The sequence below is a fragment of the Meriones unguiculatus genome, chromosome 1, assembly GCF_030254825.1.
Source record: "Meriones unguiculatus strain TT.TT164.6M chromosome 1, Bangor_MerUng_6.1, whole genome shotgun sequence".
NCBI classification, from domain to species: Eukaryota; Metazoa; Chordata; class Mammalia; order Rodentia; family Muridae; genus Meriones; species Meriones unguiculatus.
This window is the reverse complement of record NC_083349.1, coordinates 44,087,776-44,102,898: the sequence shown is the minus strand read 5'-3', so window position 1 is coordinate 44,102,898 and position 15,123 is coordinate 44,087,776. Positions and strand designations below refer to the sequence as shown.

The following is a 15,123-nucleotide window of genomic DNA, read 5'->3' as shown; positions in this document are numbered from 1 at the left end:
CACTGAACAGCTTTTCAGATGCTTGCCCTCTCTGTATTTTTTGTGCATTATGTTGTTAACGTCTTCTGCTCAATTTTAAACTCAACTTTTTATTTCTAAATTTTCAGATTTTGAAGGGTGGGTGTATTTTGAATAACAGACTTGTGCTTTGACATTTCTTTTCTCCCTCATTGTGGCTTACATTTTGCCCTCTTAACAGTGTCTTTCTTAAATAAGAAATATTTAATTTTAACCAAGTCCATGCTATGGGTTCTTACATGTACTTGTGATGCCACAACTAACAAGTCATCCTCAAAGCTCAGTCATTTGGATTTTATCGTCTGTGGAGATTTGCATCTTACATTAGATCTGTGATCTATTTTAAGTAACTTTTGCAAAAGGTGTAAGGCCTGTCTAGATGTTATTCTTGTGGGGGAATGCTCCATGGTACTAGCACCACTTGTCATTGTATTGCCTTTGCTCCTTTGCAATGGTCAACTGGCTCTACCTACGTGGGTGTGTTTCTGGGCTTTCTATTCTGTTCTAGATCTATTGACCTTTTCTTCTGGTAATTGATATAGCTGTGTGCTTAACTTTGAAAGGTTTTAAATACAGAGAAATGTTGAAAAGTAAATGAATCCCTACCCAATACACAACAACAAGATTCAACCTCTGCTAATATTTGATATAATAGTCTTTCTAATCGCCCTATGGGTACTACCCCCCCCAAAAAAAAGTAACCATTTCTGTTTACAGAATGCTTGACATCTCTTTTGGTTACAGTATCCTGATGATTTCTCATGATTACTTTCTTTCACATTGAAAAAAAAATGATCCTTTATTACTAAATCATTATCTGCTGTGTATAATAATACATATAATATACAACATATAACATGTAACATGTAATATGTAATATAATAAGAGTATTTCATTGTGCCACATTTTCATCACTTATTCATCAGCTGATGGAAAGCTAGGCAGTTTCCATTTCTTGGCTGTTTGTGACTAGAGTGATGGTAAACATGGATGAGCAAGTACTTCTGTAGTAGGAAGTAGAGTCCTTTGGGAATATGCACAGAAGTAACACAGCTAGATGGTAGTCTGTTTCCAGCCCTTTGAAGAAACTTCACCTGATTTCCACAGTGGCTGCACCAGTTTAAACGACCCCCAACAGTGAGTACGTGTTCACCACACCCCTAGCAGCATCTTTAGTCATTTGTAATACGTTCTCTCAACAGAGTTTTGATTTGCATTTCTCTGAAGCCTAATGATTTTGAACAATTGAAAAAAGTTTCTTAGCCATCTTTGTTTCCTCCTTCGAGAACTTTTTGTTCAGTTCCATGCCCCAATGTTTGCTTGAATTGTTTTCTTTGTGTTTAGTTTTCTGAGGTCTTTGTATAGAAAACTATATACCTATGCATGCGCACACACATACTCACATGTGTGTGTATGTGTGTGTGTTGTGAATGGTGTTGTTTCCCCAGTTTCTTTCTTAGTATTAGTTATTGCTGTATAGGCATGTTCCTGATCTTTGTGTTTTAGCTTTGTATTCTGCTACTTCATGCATTTATCAGCTGTGTTTACTTTATACATTTTCTTGTGGAGTCTTTGGTTTTTTTTTATGTGTAGAATCATATCAATCGCAAATAAGGATGTTTTGACTTCTTCCTTTCCCTTTTGTATCTCTTTAATCTCCATCCCTTGTCTTATTGCTTTAGTTAAGACTAATAAACAAGAATGGAGAAAGCCTTGTCTTGTTCTTAACTTTAATGAAAATGTATGTTTTATTTTTTCCCTCCACTTAGGCTGATCTGGGCCAAGGGTCTCTTGTATTTTGCCTTTCTTGTGTTGTATATATGGGTACCACATGTTCTCTTGTGCACACAGAACCCAGAAGATGGTGTCAGATTCTGGATAGTTGTTACCTGCCATATGGGGTCTGGGAACTGAACACAGGTCCGTCCTATGAAAGGTCATGCTCTTAACAGCTAACACCTCCTACCCCCTGGCTGGGTTTTTTAGTTGCTGTTTTAATCTTTTTGCTTTTGAGAATTCTTTTTAACTTCATTTTTTATCACCTCTTAGTTTAACTTTGGTAGGTCATATGAACTAAGAAGCTGACTTATTCCAAGTTTTCAATTTGGTAGAATATAGTTTTTCTTTTAAAGTATGTCCTTATGACACTCTGAGTTCATTGGTATCTCTTACAATATGTCCTTTGTGATCTCTAATTTTATTCATTAGGGTCTTCCCTTTTGGTTCAGTTGGCTACAGATTTGTCAATCTTGTTTATCATTTCAAAAAATCAACTCTTACCTTCACTGATTCTTTGTGTTGTAATTTTCTTTTTTTTAATATTTATACATTTATTTATAATGATATTATGGTCTAATTATTTACAACATACAGGAAACCAGAGAATAAGTTTGTACAAAGCCAGTCTGCAAAGTATTCAAAAACGTGCAAAAATGACACTCAGTATCTCAGACACTCCTGGCTCAGCCACCAACCCATTCCTTCACTTCCACACCATCAATACTTAACCCATTCCTGGCTCAGCCAATTCCTTCATTTCCACACATCAATATTTGATACAAAAAAGTTCTTTTGGCAAAACTTGCAATGCCAAGAAAAAAGGACAAGATGCAATTTCAGTCAGAGCTCACCCCCTATCAGTGTCATCACAGGCCTCTCTTCACTGCAACCAGTTCTGAGAGACAGATGAGTGTTTCATCTCTGTGATGAGTTCTGACCAGCTTTTCTCATGTTTTCTTTGACCCAGCTGAAAACGAGGAGCTTAGAAGGGCAGTGCCAAAAGCAATGGCTCTCTGAAACAAGTGTGCCTAAAGGTGCCAGCTTTGGATCATCCCAGTAAAGAAACAATGCAAAAATAACTTCATTTTCTTATTTAGGATCCAGTTATATTTGACCATTTAAATTAGTAAAACAGCATTTTCCAAACAGAAAGAATCCAAATGGAAAGAGGGATGAGGAACTCTCTTAAATGTAAGTACTGGAAGAAAGGATCTTAAAACCATTTCCTACTAATAAATTGTAAGGCTTTGTTTGTAACCAGTTATCAAAATTGACCCAATAGTAATAAAATACAAATAAAACTTTCTTTACAACATAGTTGAGGCTGTTCATTTGGAAAAAGCTAGACCAAGTCAAACATATACGGCAATGACTCTGTCCTGTTTTACCAGACAAGCACATTTCATCAACTGTTAAAAAGCGTTGACAGGTATTTGTGATTCTAAGTGAGTAACAGATGTTATGCCACTGCAGAAATAGGGTTTTAAAAAGAATGGCATCCCTTTATGACAGGGACACCACATCCCTAATGTCTTCAAAGGTCCAAGATGGCCCCCAGAACAGGTCCCAGAGTCTTGTTTAATCAAGTGCATGCATTATTGCTAAGAAGAGTCACCGAGGGTCAAAGCTCTGTCCACTATCTCCTATGAGGCCATCCAGAACGGCATCTGCTGTTTAGCTCTTGGCTGTGATGAAGGGTATATTGATAGCCCAAACTCCAGCCCTGTGGAAAGCTACTTGCATTTTTATGGCCTCCATGTTCTTCCTCTTCATTAGAGAAGTCTGCAGCGTAAGCTACTAAGCCAAATCCCTTCTCTGCTGTTTTCATCTTCTTGGCGTGGCTTTCTGATAAGGACCCAGACCCATTTTTCTCATCAGACTCTGTTTTTATTCCAGTCACTAGAAAGGCGGGTGGAGGCATCAACTGCCTGTCCCTCTCTTGCTCTTTGCCTGAGGAACTTGCTGGCTTTGATCCTGCGCCTTCTATCTCATTCTGACTGGAGAAGCCTGTACCTAAATTAGTCATATGAATGGGTCCATGCTGGTATCCAAGCAGTCCAAATTCCCATTCATCAGGCAGCTCCTCTGTGAATCACCTCTTCTGTGACTGGGGCTGAGCTGGAAGTGGGGGCTGGGGCTGGGGGCCAGCAGGCAAGGCAGTTTTGACAGGAGCAGCAGGAATAAAAGGAGTACTTATCGGACTCTGTCCAGTGCTTGCTGGAGGCTGCACTTGTGTTATCGGATATTGTGTTGGCACAGGTGGGACTCCAGTAGGTAATGCTGGCAAGACTCCAGGTGCCAATGAAACAGCTGGTGGCACTATGGTTGGTACTCCATAGGGAGGCTGAACTGGCTGCTAAGGAGGGGGAACAACAGGGTAACCAGACTGATAGCCATTGGATGGATAATATGGTGGCTGAGGAGGGACACTGCTTATAGCAGAGGGTTGTGTATAGCCTGGTAACGGTACAGCAGTATTAGTTTGATTCACAACTCTAGAATATTCAGCATGAGCTGTTTGTAAGAGGTTTTCACAGAGCTTCTTGGCAGCCGCCAGGCCTTCAGGCTTGGGATGACTGATATAAATATACATGGGTTCAAAAGCTTCTCGGCCTGACGCTGGCTCAATGAAGCCTGAGCCTTTGCCTCGTAGGAAAACTTTGGCACCAGTTTCAATTTGAATGTGTTGCAAACAGGAGCAGCCTGGACCTTCTACTTTCTCTTTAACATTAAAAGTGGGCACAGCATGTTCTAGACCCACAAACAATTTATCTTGCACATAATGCATTCCTGACTGGAAGGAAGGCTTCTGATGACTAGCAGGAGACAGCTGAGCGATGGGAGCTGGCTGGTGGTAGACGGTGACTGTGGCACCATTAAAAGCTGGACTTGTCCCTGTGGCAGCCTTCACGACTCCGTTGGTGATGATTTCTTTGATTTGGTTTACAGCTCTGTCTACTAACTCCCGTGTTTGCCCCTGAACATGAAGATACAATGGACGATCCCCAGGTCCCACCCACTTTGGCTTTCTCCTCAGTCGTCATGAACCGTCCCCGAGTTGACACAGCAGCCCCACTAAGCCGACTGATCTCATCTTGAGTCTGTCCTCGAGTCAGCAAGTTCCTACACGTCAGAGGCACAGCATTGATTTCTACTTCAGCCACCACCAGGTCATCTTTGCTTTTATTGCTAGTTAGGCCTTTGCCGGGAGCCTGAATCTTCTCGGCGGCATTCTGAGACGGTTTCAGCTTCCCTTTGGCCATGAGCAATAGCATTGATCTTGGCGGCCACTGCAGCAGCAGCATCCAAGGCTCCTGAGGGAGCAGCCGTGGTTGGGCCCCCAGGGCTCCCCGCACTGCTGGTGACCTCCCTACCTGGGGCCGCTGGCGGCAGGAAGAGAAGCGGGGCTGGAGCCGGCTGGTCCCATTTGCTGGGGCGCCCGCCGGCTGCAGGATGCGTCGCGCTCCCTGCGGACATGGCGGCGGCTCTAGTCAACCACCCGCCAACTACCCACCACCGCCCTCCCGCCACTTCCACCCCAAGCGTCTGTGTTGTAATTTTCATTTCTAGTTCTCTGATCTTGATTCTCCATCTGACCTAGCACTTGTGTTTCTAATGCTTTATTAGTAAAATATATGGTACCGTTACCTGAGCCAATCCTCTATAGCTGGCTAGATTAAGAGCACTAGTGAAGAAACTAACAGATTGTTCTTCCAAATGAGCATAGGATTAAACTGTTCCCAGAAGTTTTTCTTTATGTCCACTCTCTCAGTCTTCATCGGAGGAGCTTCTTCTTGCAGCAGACGGGTAGCTAATGTAGAGACCTGTAACTGGGCTGCATACAGAGACTGAGACTAGAGTGTTCACCTCTAAATAGGACACCTGTATTCACATCCTCGTCCGCTAAGGCTCTGGTATCCTCACAGAAAGATGTTCGGAAAGATTGTCAGAGCCACAGGGAGTCTACAGTCAAACAGCATTCGCTAGACAGGACAGGGCTGCCGCACACAGGAGCTCACAGTAGCTGCAAATGCATGCACAAGACCTGCACAAGACCAAACCAGATGAAATCTGAGCGTGAGGAGGAGGGCGTCATGACCTTCCACCGCTGGTTGAGGAGCTATTGTCGATCGATGGGTACTGGGGAGGAAGAATCAGTTTTCCTCAGGAATGCAGCCACTCAGAGCATAACCACACTCTAGTATTTGATCTTATACCCATGCGCAAACCAGCAATATGAAGTGGAATCAGAGGGTTTAAAACAAGAGCAAATAAGTTGGCCGGAAAAAGTGGTGATGAGGGAAGGGGAGACGGTACGGGTGTGGATTTGCTCAAGACATTATACTCATGTATGTAATTCTCCAACAATAAATACAGTTTAAAGATGATTATGTGGTTGTTTTCAGGGTTTTTTTTAAAGACATGATTAATTAGTGTGAGATTGGCAGGAGTCCTTCTGTGCAACGGTCTGCTCTCTAAGCAGGAGTAAGCCTCCACCGGTGCTTCCCAAACACACTTCCATCTTCAATGAGAAGTCCAATAACTGACTCTGTAAGTGAGTGCGGTGGGGTACAGTCAACCATAGGAACGTCTCATCTAATTTCTGGACATGCAGACAACTTCTCTGTGTTTGATACTGATCATAGTGATTTATCTGTTCTATATCTATTACGTTATTCCAGAGTTATCATCATATTTTCCTGTTTGTGTTTTAGGATTCAGAATACTGGACTGTTGCAAAGTTAGACAAAGGTTGTATCTTAGGTGCACAATTATTAAAAAAAACACATGGTCAGTCAAGGCGTGGGCCTGTTAAATCCCTTTCTGGGAACCTATGTAAAATATTCAACACTCCTGTATAGAGTTGTCCCGGTCACATATAAGTCCAAACAACCTACCCCATAGTGTACTTCAGTATCAAAGATATCTGCGAAGATAAGGCGAGACAGTGCAGTACTTTCTGGTGGCCATCCCAGTTCCACCTAAGTGACATTTCTAGGTTGTCTTTTGCAGAATCTTTTAATACATAAAAACATGCTTTTCACATCAGTCTGACATGTCATATGTGGATATCCTCTATTTTAACGAAGCCGCATTTACCTTATTCCCTTATTGATCATAGGGGACCGTCTAGGTGACTCTACATGCTCTGCACTTACTCTAACGTTGGCCACTGCACACCCCCTGTCCTCCCACTAATCTCCACATTGAATGGTCCCTTCCACGATTCTGAACCTTTGAATATTGAGTTCTTTCACGTTTCTGTAACTTTGGACTGAAGATCTTGTTTAGCCCTTTCCAGTTAGCCCCGAGACTTGCACTTACCTCTGCGGTGGATTGAATCAGAATGACCTCCACAGGCTTCTGTACCTGCATGCTGAGAAAGTGGCACTGTGTGAAAGGCTGAGGAGGTGTAGCCTTGGTGGGGGGAAGTGTGTCACTGGGATGGGCTTTGAGGTCGCCAGGGCCCAAGGCAGCCCACTCACTTTCTCTCGAGACCTGCTGCCTTCAAATCTGAACAGAAAAGAACTCTCAGCTACCACGTCTGCCTGCATGCTGTTATGAAGACAAAGCACTGAACTTCGGAAACTGTAAACCAGCTCCAATTAAATGCTTTCTTTTTCATAAGAGTTGCCACGGTCGTGGTGTCTCTTCACAGTGATACAACATTGACTAAGACAACCTCCTACTCAGAGAAAGAGATATTTCTGCCATTGGAAGCAATCCTAACTGAAGCCCACAGAGGTGATTCATTTCGGCGTCCTTTTACATTGACCGTGAATTGTACTGCATATGTCTAATGACTTCTAACAAAATTGTTTTCTTCCATAACAGCCTTTGCCTCAAATCTACATCGCTTAATAATTAATTTACCTCGAGGTGCTGCATGCTCCTCAATGGAATGGATCAATAAGGTCCTGCTTTCTCTGACCTTTTTCACAGCTTCCTCCTCCTCAGTCCTGTTTTGTATATTAACAGTGTCCATTCTCCAAAGGTGGGAATGCCCATCTGAAAGTTTGATCTACTTAAAGATGATCCCTGCAGTCTGTCCATTCCTCCCTGAATTCAACCAGGACATGCCACATGCCAGACAATGAGGAAACCTCAGGGCAATCAAACAATCAGACGCAGGAGCAATACTTGCCGTCATGGGGCTGATGGTTTACTGCAGGAACCTGACTTTAATTAAGAGAGGTGAGTGAGTAGAAACACACACACACACACACACACACACACTTCCCTGTGCTATGTTAAGCAGCTCTTGCCTTTAGTGCAAAGACCCTGGGACCACACTACCCTTATGTGTGTCCCGACTGGCACTTACATACTGAGCAATTTGGGAAAATCTCTGTACCTAACTTTTTGCACCTATGGCAATTGTTAGCTACCATAATAAAGATTTCTAGCTAAACATATATTGAATCCTATACCTTGCAATTTCTCACATCTAATCTTATTTATATTTACTTTGTTAAGATTCCCAGCTGGAAACTCTGTGTTGAAAAGTACAGAGCAAAGAAAAATTAAAAGGCTTTTTTTTTTCTTTTTTCCCCTTTAAACTCATTTTGAGTTTTTGAAACCCATTTTTGAGACTCATGAGGTTTGGGTGTAGTTTAAAACTTCTCTATGTAAAACATAACTTTTTCCCTAGTCCTTACTCCTCTTTATTGGCACAAGGACCCAGACTGTAGTGTTTGTCTGCAGGCTAATGCTTCAAGCAAATCAGTATTTTTTAATATGGCATGTCATAATTCCTTAGCTTGAGATGCACATACAAAAGCAGAAACCTCAGTGATAAAAACCTGCTTCTGAACTCACTAAGGGCTACCCAAGCATACTCGCATAAAGTATATACATGGGGATTTTGTTTCAAGTGTCATTGAGCTGTGAGGGGGGAAACGTGCATAACCTATTTCTCCCGAACTGCTCTTTAAGAAGAATATTGATTTTGTCAGAGACCACAGGCAGCTGGCAAAATTTCCTTCAATGAGCGTTTTGGTGACAATTGTTTTAAAACAGCATCCGAAGCACAAAGAGGGGAAAAGGAGCAATTTCATCTAACTCTTTTATTGAGTGCCTGCTTTATACATTCCATTTGGTGAATGGAGAGCATGCTCTTTGTGTGTGTGAGAGAGAGACAGACAGACAGAGAGACAGAGCCAGAGAAAAGGAAGAGGAAGGAGGAGGGAGAGACAGAGACAGAGAGGGACAAAGAGACTTCCTGAGTGTTACCCAGGGAAGTAGATCTTTGACGCCATTACTCTCTGAATGGATTTGGACCATGAAACAATATTTCCCTTTATCTCTCTTTGTCATTGTTAATTGGGATAAATTGCCAGATTTCCCTGTGGCAGTGTGTCTAATTTAATAACCTGAGAGGCTGGTACTTGAAAATATAATGAAATGTACTAATACGATGGCAGTTTCATAATTACTGATACAAAACATTGTAACGAATCTGCTGATTAGAAAGGCTTACAAAGTGCAAAATTCAGCATGATGAGAACTTCAGCTGTATTTGCATAAATAATTATAGTTATCAGTCATAAATATTTTTAACTATTGGCTGGTGGGCAATGCTTTGATTTGAAGTATATTTATTTGGAAAAATAATATCAGCCAACAACTTGATGTTTAGTCCTGATTTCTGCAGGACAGGCACACAATAAACTTAGTGGCAGTCTCTCATGCTTTCTGTGCAGAGGTGTTCCTATCATTCAGTTTTCCTGAGTAGCCTGAGACCCTCCTGGCAGGGTGGTCATTATTTTGTAAATATGGCTGAAGCCATCGTTTCTGCAATGTTTGGATGATCCAAGCTCTTCTAATACTTTCTCTTTTTTCATTGTTTGTTTCTGTGTGATTGTGAGTCTCTTTGTGTGGGGGAGGGCTGCCTGTGTCATAGTGTTTGTGTAGAAGTCAGAGGAAACTTGTGGAAATTCTCTATTTCCCTTCACCATACGAGCCTGGGGAATTGAACTCAAGTCACCAGATTTAGTGACAGGTGCTTTTATACACCGAGCCATCTCACTAGCCTTGGTATTTCTTTATTTAAAAAAATGTAGTACCAGTAAGATAGGTTGGCGGGTAAAGCCGCTTGCCACAAAACTTGATAACTTGACCTCAATTCCTATTGACCTCTGACCTCTACATGCCTCTGCATGGCATGTGAGCATACAGAGAAAGAGAGAGAGAGGGAGAGAGAGAGAGAATAAATACATAAATTTAGAATAAATGTGGGTAGCAGTATGGAATAATGATTTCCCTTATATGAGTGAAATTCCAGTTTTACCTAGTTACTGACCTCAGAGAAATATGAAATTCAGCAGGTGATTTAGCCTTGGGATCTCAGTTTTGTTTTGTTTTTTAATCTGAGAATCCAGTTAGGCTTACTATGGGCATTAAGTAAGATGCCACCAAAAGAGGGCCACCCGCCCGTGTGAGCATCAATAACGGCCCAAGGCAGTTGATTACACTCAAGTGGCTTCGATTTCATGGGAAGCACAAGCAGCCCGTGCACATGAGTCAAGGTTCGGCGTGGTGATTCAGGTCTCGGGTGACTGTCAGACAAGACTGAGCCTGAATGCTGGCTCTTCTGCAGGTGAGTTTGTGACTCCGGGGAGACTGCTTAATCTCTTGAGTCCTTTTTTTTTATGCTCTGTAAAATGGAGTTGATAGTTTAGCTTCTGAAGGGATAGATGGCAAAGTTCAATTAGTTGAAGCATATGGTTGTAGAGGAGTTTTAATTCAGAACCTGGCTGCCCTGGCAAGAGATCACATCCAAAGACCTTCTAGGTCTATGTGATCCAGCTGGAATACATGCACGCCTTTAACCCAGGAGACAGAGGCAAGCAGATCTGAGTTCAAGGCCTGCCTGGTATAGAGCAAGTTTCAGGTAAAGAAAAGCTTAGTTTCAGGCATGGTGGTACACGCCTTTAATTCCAAATGTTGAAGGTAAAGTTAGTTTGTAGAAGAAAGCACCTATGTTTGAAAGGATGTCTAATTGAGTGGCAGAAACAGTGACAAATCAGAGAAAGGATTGTCAGAATAGGATATGCCCCACTCAGGAAAAGAGAAACTTACTTAAGAGGCAATGCAGGGAGGGGGGCTGTAGGGAGGAAGGGAGGGGGTGTGAAGCTACTTAAGGGACAAGGGGGGGGGCAGGGAGAGGGAGGGAGGAGAGAGAGAGGAAGTAGTTTTACGGGGAGACTTTGGCAGAGAGAAAACAAGCTAGACACAGGTGAAGACTGAAGGAGCCAGAGAATGAGATAGAGCCAGAAGATTCGAGCAGATTGCTGGGATTAGTTTGAGGCAAAACAGAGCAGCTCAGGGCCAAGAGAGAAGCCAGATTGAGTAAGTTAGCTGGAAGAGGAGTTTGAGCCAGAACAGCTGAATTGATCCAGGCAGCCCAGAGCTCAGTAAGAACAAGAAAAGGTGAGTTTATTAAGCAGTAAGTCTCAGAGGCTGAAAACCTTCTAGACCTAGGTTAGATTGTACAGAGGCTAGAAGCTTCCAGGACTAGGCCTAGGTTAGCAGACAGAGGAGTTATCATCTGAGACAGCTGAAGCAGGAGAATAAAAGTTCCTTTCCTGCAGCAAGGTACTTATTTTTCCCCATGTCCTTTAATGCTTTAGGTATGTTCTCTTAGAATTTACATTCCCTAATCAGGTCCTTGATTTCATTATTTGTGACAGTCAGATTTCTGCCAGTGTCACAACATTCTTGAGAATCGATGTAAAAAAAAAAAAAAAAAAAAAAAGGAAGGAGCGTTTCTTTTGGCTTCAGAGTTTTCTTTCAGTCTGATTAGATGGCTCTCCTGTTCTTGGTTGGGCCTCGGTGGGGGTGGTGGGGGTGGGGAGGGCTGGAACTGCACGCCTGGAGCAGGTGACCAAGTGGAGATACTCACCTCAGGGCTCTGTTTGGGAAACAATGAAGAAGGGTAAGGGGCCAGGATCCTGATCCAAGAGCTCACCTCAGTGATCCAGCCTCCTTCTGTTAGGTTCTGCCTTCACATGCTCTGCCACCTCTCCGTAGGGCTACGGGCTGGTGACTAGCCCTTCAACAGATTAGAAACTCGACAGGGTATCACAATCCAAACTACAGCACCGTCCCGTCCTTCTTCCCCTGCTAGTAACTGAACTTGAGACAAAATATGATTTTGTTTTGTTTTGTTTTTAAGGATTGGGTGCTTTTATAGATACTTAACTAATAACTTAATGAAAAGATTTTGATCCTGGTCTAAGTCTCTTCTAGATTTGGGATCTGAAAATTACAAGAAGTATAAAATTAAAATGGGGTTGTTTGTGGAAACTCAGTCCAAAACTCTGGTATCTCAGCAAAGAGCAAGGATCTTATTTGGGACCCACGCTGGGTCCCGTGCTGTCTTTCACTGACAATGGTTCAGTCTTCCGCTGGCCTTGTGAAGTAAGCCAAATTCTGCAGTGGGGTGGCCAGAGGAGAGGCCTTTTCACTCCTTTCATATGTGCTCTGAGTTAGTTGAAAAATGTAGCTCCGGGGGGCGTGATTTTGACTTTTGGAGATTCATTTGACTAAGCGACACTTTAAAAAACTTGATACGTTGATGTGGCTGTGTTTCCAATGAAAGGACTTGAGAACATTATGCAACTTGTCAGCTCTCGTGGTTTCATACATCTGCTTCCCATTTACCTATTAGCACTTTAAAAATCATGTTACTCATTTGACCTCCGTTCATTTAAAGCCCATTACCCCAGCTGAACCTTCAGGCCACTTCTTAGGGAGCAGTGCCCCTGGGTTCTGCCATCATCTCCTCTAGTTGCCCAGGTAGCTCCCTTGGCAATTTGCCAGTAATTTAAAATCTTCTTGCAGGGCTGCTGAATTTAAGCTAGCTCTCTGCTTGTTTTGAAAAAATACTGGCTGGCATTGAAATGGTTTGTTTGGAATGTTCTCCACGTTAAAGAGAGAAATGAAGTGCCCCGGTTGGATGGCACAGCCTGGAACTTTATGCCCACGTTTGCTGTGCTGTGATTATAAAACAGCACATTGGCAATGTGCTAAGCTCTACACATGCATTAAAACCTGTAAGGATCATTGTGACTTCATGAAGAAGATCTCATCGTCATCATAAAAAAGTAAAATAAGTCACCTAGTGTTTCACAAGCTTGTTTCTATGAATTAGTAATCTTTAGCTATCTCCTACTCGGCAGGTTTAAAAATAAACTACACGGCAGTACACTTTCAGATATGAACACACTTGCAATCTAATATACCATATATATATGGGATAAGAGTCTGACTTTCCTTAAAGTAATTCACACTCCAGTCCAGGGGAATGTCCTGGCTATCCTGTAAAGTTTGGCTGTCACCTCGAGAAAGCTTTGAATTTGGGGCTGACTTCCTTTCGGAGTTTGCTGCAGCATCCATCTGTGTGCAGTGGCTGCAAGCCTGGCTCAGAGCCCTCTGCGGTGAACTGTGGGGCCACCGCTGGCTATTAAGTATGTTTTGTGATTCTGCACTAAAGAATAGTCCCTTTCTTCCCTTTGTTATCTCTGAAAGCTTCCGGGAAGTCTGAAGTCTTTCTTTCTTCCCAGGAGTACCTTCAGACCAACACCGAGGAAAAAAAAAAAGGATTCATTAGACATTGTTTTCCAGCCTTTCCAACCAGGAAGTAAAGAGAACAGGTGAGTTCAAGTGATGTCAAGTATCAATGCTGGTTTGATTTTCATCCCAGCACAATTACTACTTTCATAATACTGCCAGCATTTAACATCTCCTTGACTCACAACTCCGTGCAGCAGGTACGAGTGGCAGGTATTCACAGGGATGCAGGGTAATTGCACATCATGAAAGCACTGTCGTCAACGATACCAAGTTCCCTTGTGCTCTCCAAGGGCGACTTCCTGTTTACCTTCTTTGATCTCATTGCATCTTATAAGCAGCATTAAATCATTATCATACAGAAGAAAGGGTGTCAATCACGAATAAAATACAGCTGTCCCTCCCTACCCTTGGGTTCTGCATACTTGGATCAACTGTCCATGGACAGAAAATAATCAGAAAAATGCACCTGTATCCATACATTTATGCTACTATCACTAGATAATATGGTATAACAATTATATCATAGTAGATAATGAAAATCATCCAAGATGAGTCACAGTACATAGGAGGATTTGTGGAGCCATCTTAATAGGAGACGTTGGGGTTTGTGGAGCTTGGTGTCCACAGGGGGTCCCAGAGCGAGTGGGCTGTGCTGAAGAAAGACTGTAGCTCGGACTGTCTTCCTCCTGCTGCTGTGTGACTATCCTTAATGGAGAGGGTTTTTTTTTTTGGACTTTAAAAAACTTGTTACTTGTTAATCATTTGCATATCTGCAAACAGCCTCAATATTTTTGATAAAGAATTAGATGCATTTTCAACATGAAGCTCTTTCATCTTAGTAAACTTCCTGTGTAAGCAAAAGACAAAACAAAACAACAACAGAAAACCTCTAAAGGTGGAAGGCAGACACAAGCCTAGCCAACCAGGCAATTGGTATATGTATGATATGTTCCCCTGTCTCCTTCTTGTAATAATTTTTCTATATTTGCTTTTAGAATGTTCATCAAATAGATGATTTTTTAAATGTATCATTGTATAGCTGTTTTTATGCTTAAAAAAAAATCCTAGCCCCCTTTAAATGCAATTCTAAAAATGTTTATGGTAGTTCGGCTAAGTGTCCAGATTCAAACTAATATACAAAAGTGAATAATGGTGCAAGAAAAATGAACAAAAACATATTGGAGCCGGTGGCAGACTAATTTTGTTTTTCTTGCTGAAACCTTCACCAAGTGTAGCTTTACAACTGTCAAAATCTTTACAAAGAGAAACTCTAAAACTTTACTGAAGGCCTAAAGCCCTTGAAAAACAACATGCCCAGTGCTCTAACTGGAAAATTCATTGCTGTTGATGCTGATATGAAAATGTACTTCAAACCATATTAGATGGACTCAGTAATGGGAGTGAATTAACACCTTCGCTATGGTCCTCTGTGTTCTGGTTTCACACGGCATGTATAATGTTGTAGTTGACTCTGCAGCACTTTTGTGTGTAGGAGTATGTGGAGGTCAAACAATCAGATGCACCTGGTTGAAAGCCTCAACCATGCCGTATTTTGTTGCTTGCTCTTCTGGATTCATGGTTATAATGTGTGGCTAAGGACACTCATCTCTTTGAATAGCTCTCTAGGCAATACATGGGAAGGCTTCATAGTATTTCATGTTCAAAGATTTGGGAAATTGGAAACCCGAAGTGTTTAATGATACACTTAAGATTTTAAAATATATTAAAACTGTCACAGAATTGTCAGAC

General features: G+C 42.1%; 1 pseudogene; it reads right to left on the bottom strand.

The window, feature by feature from the left end:
* Positions 1-3,043: 3,043 nt before the first annotated feature.
* LOC110565219 (KH homology domain-containing protein 4-like) lies at positions 3,044-5,274 on the bottom strand (annotated as a pseudogene).
* Between the last annotated feature and the right edge of the window lie 9,849 nt (positions 5,275-15,123).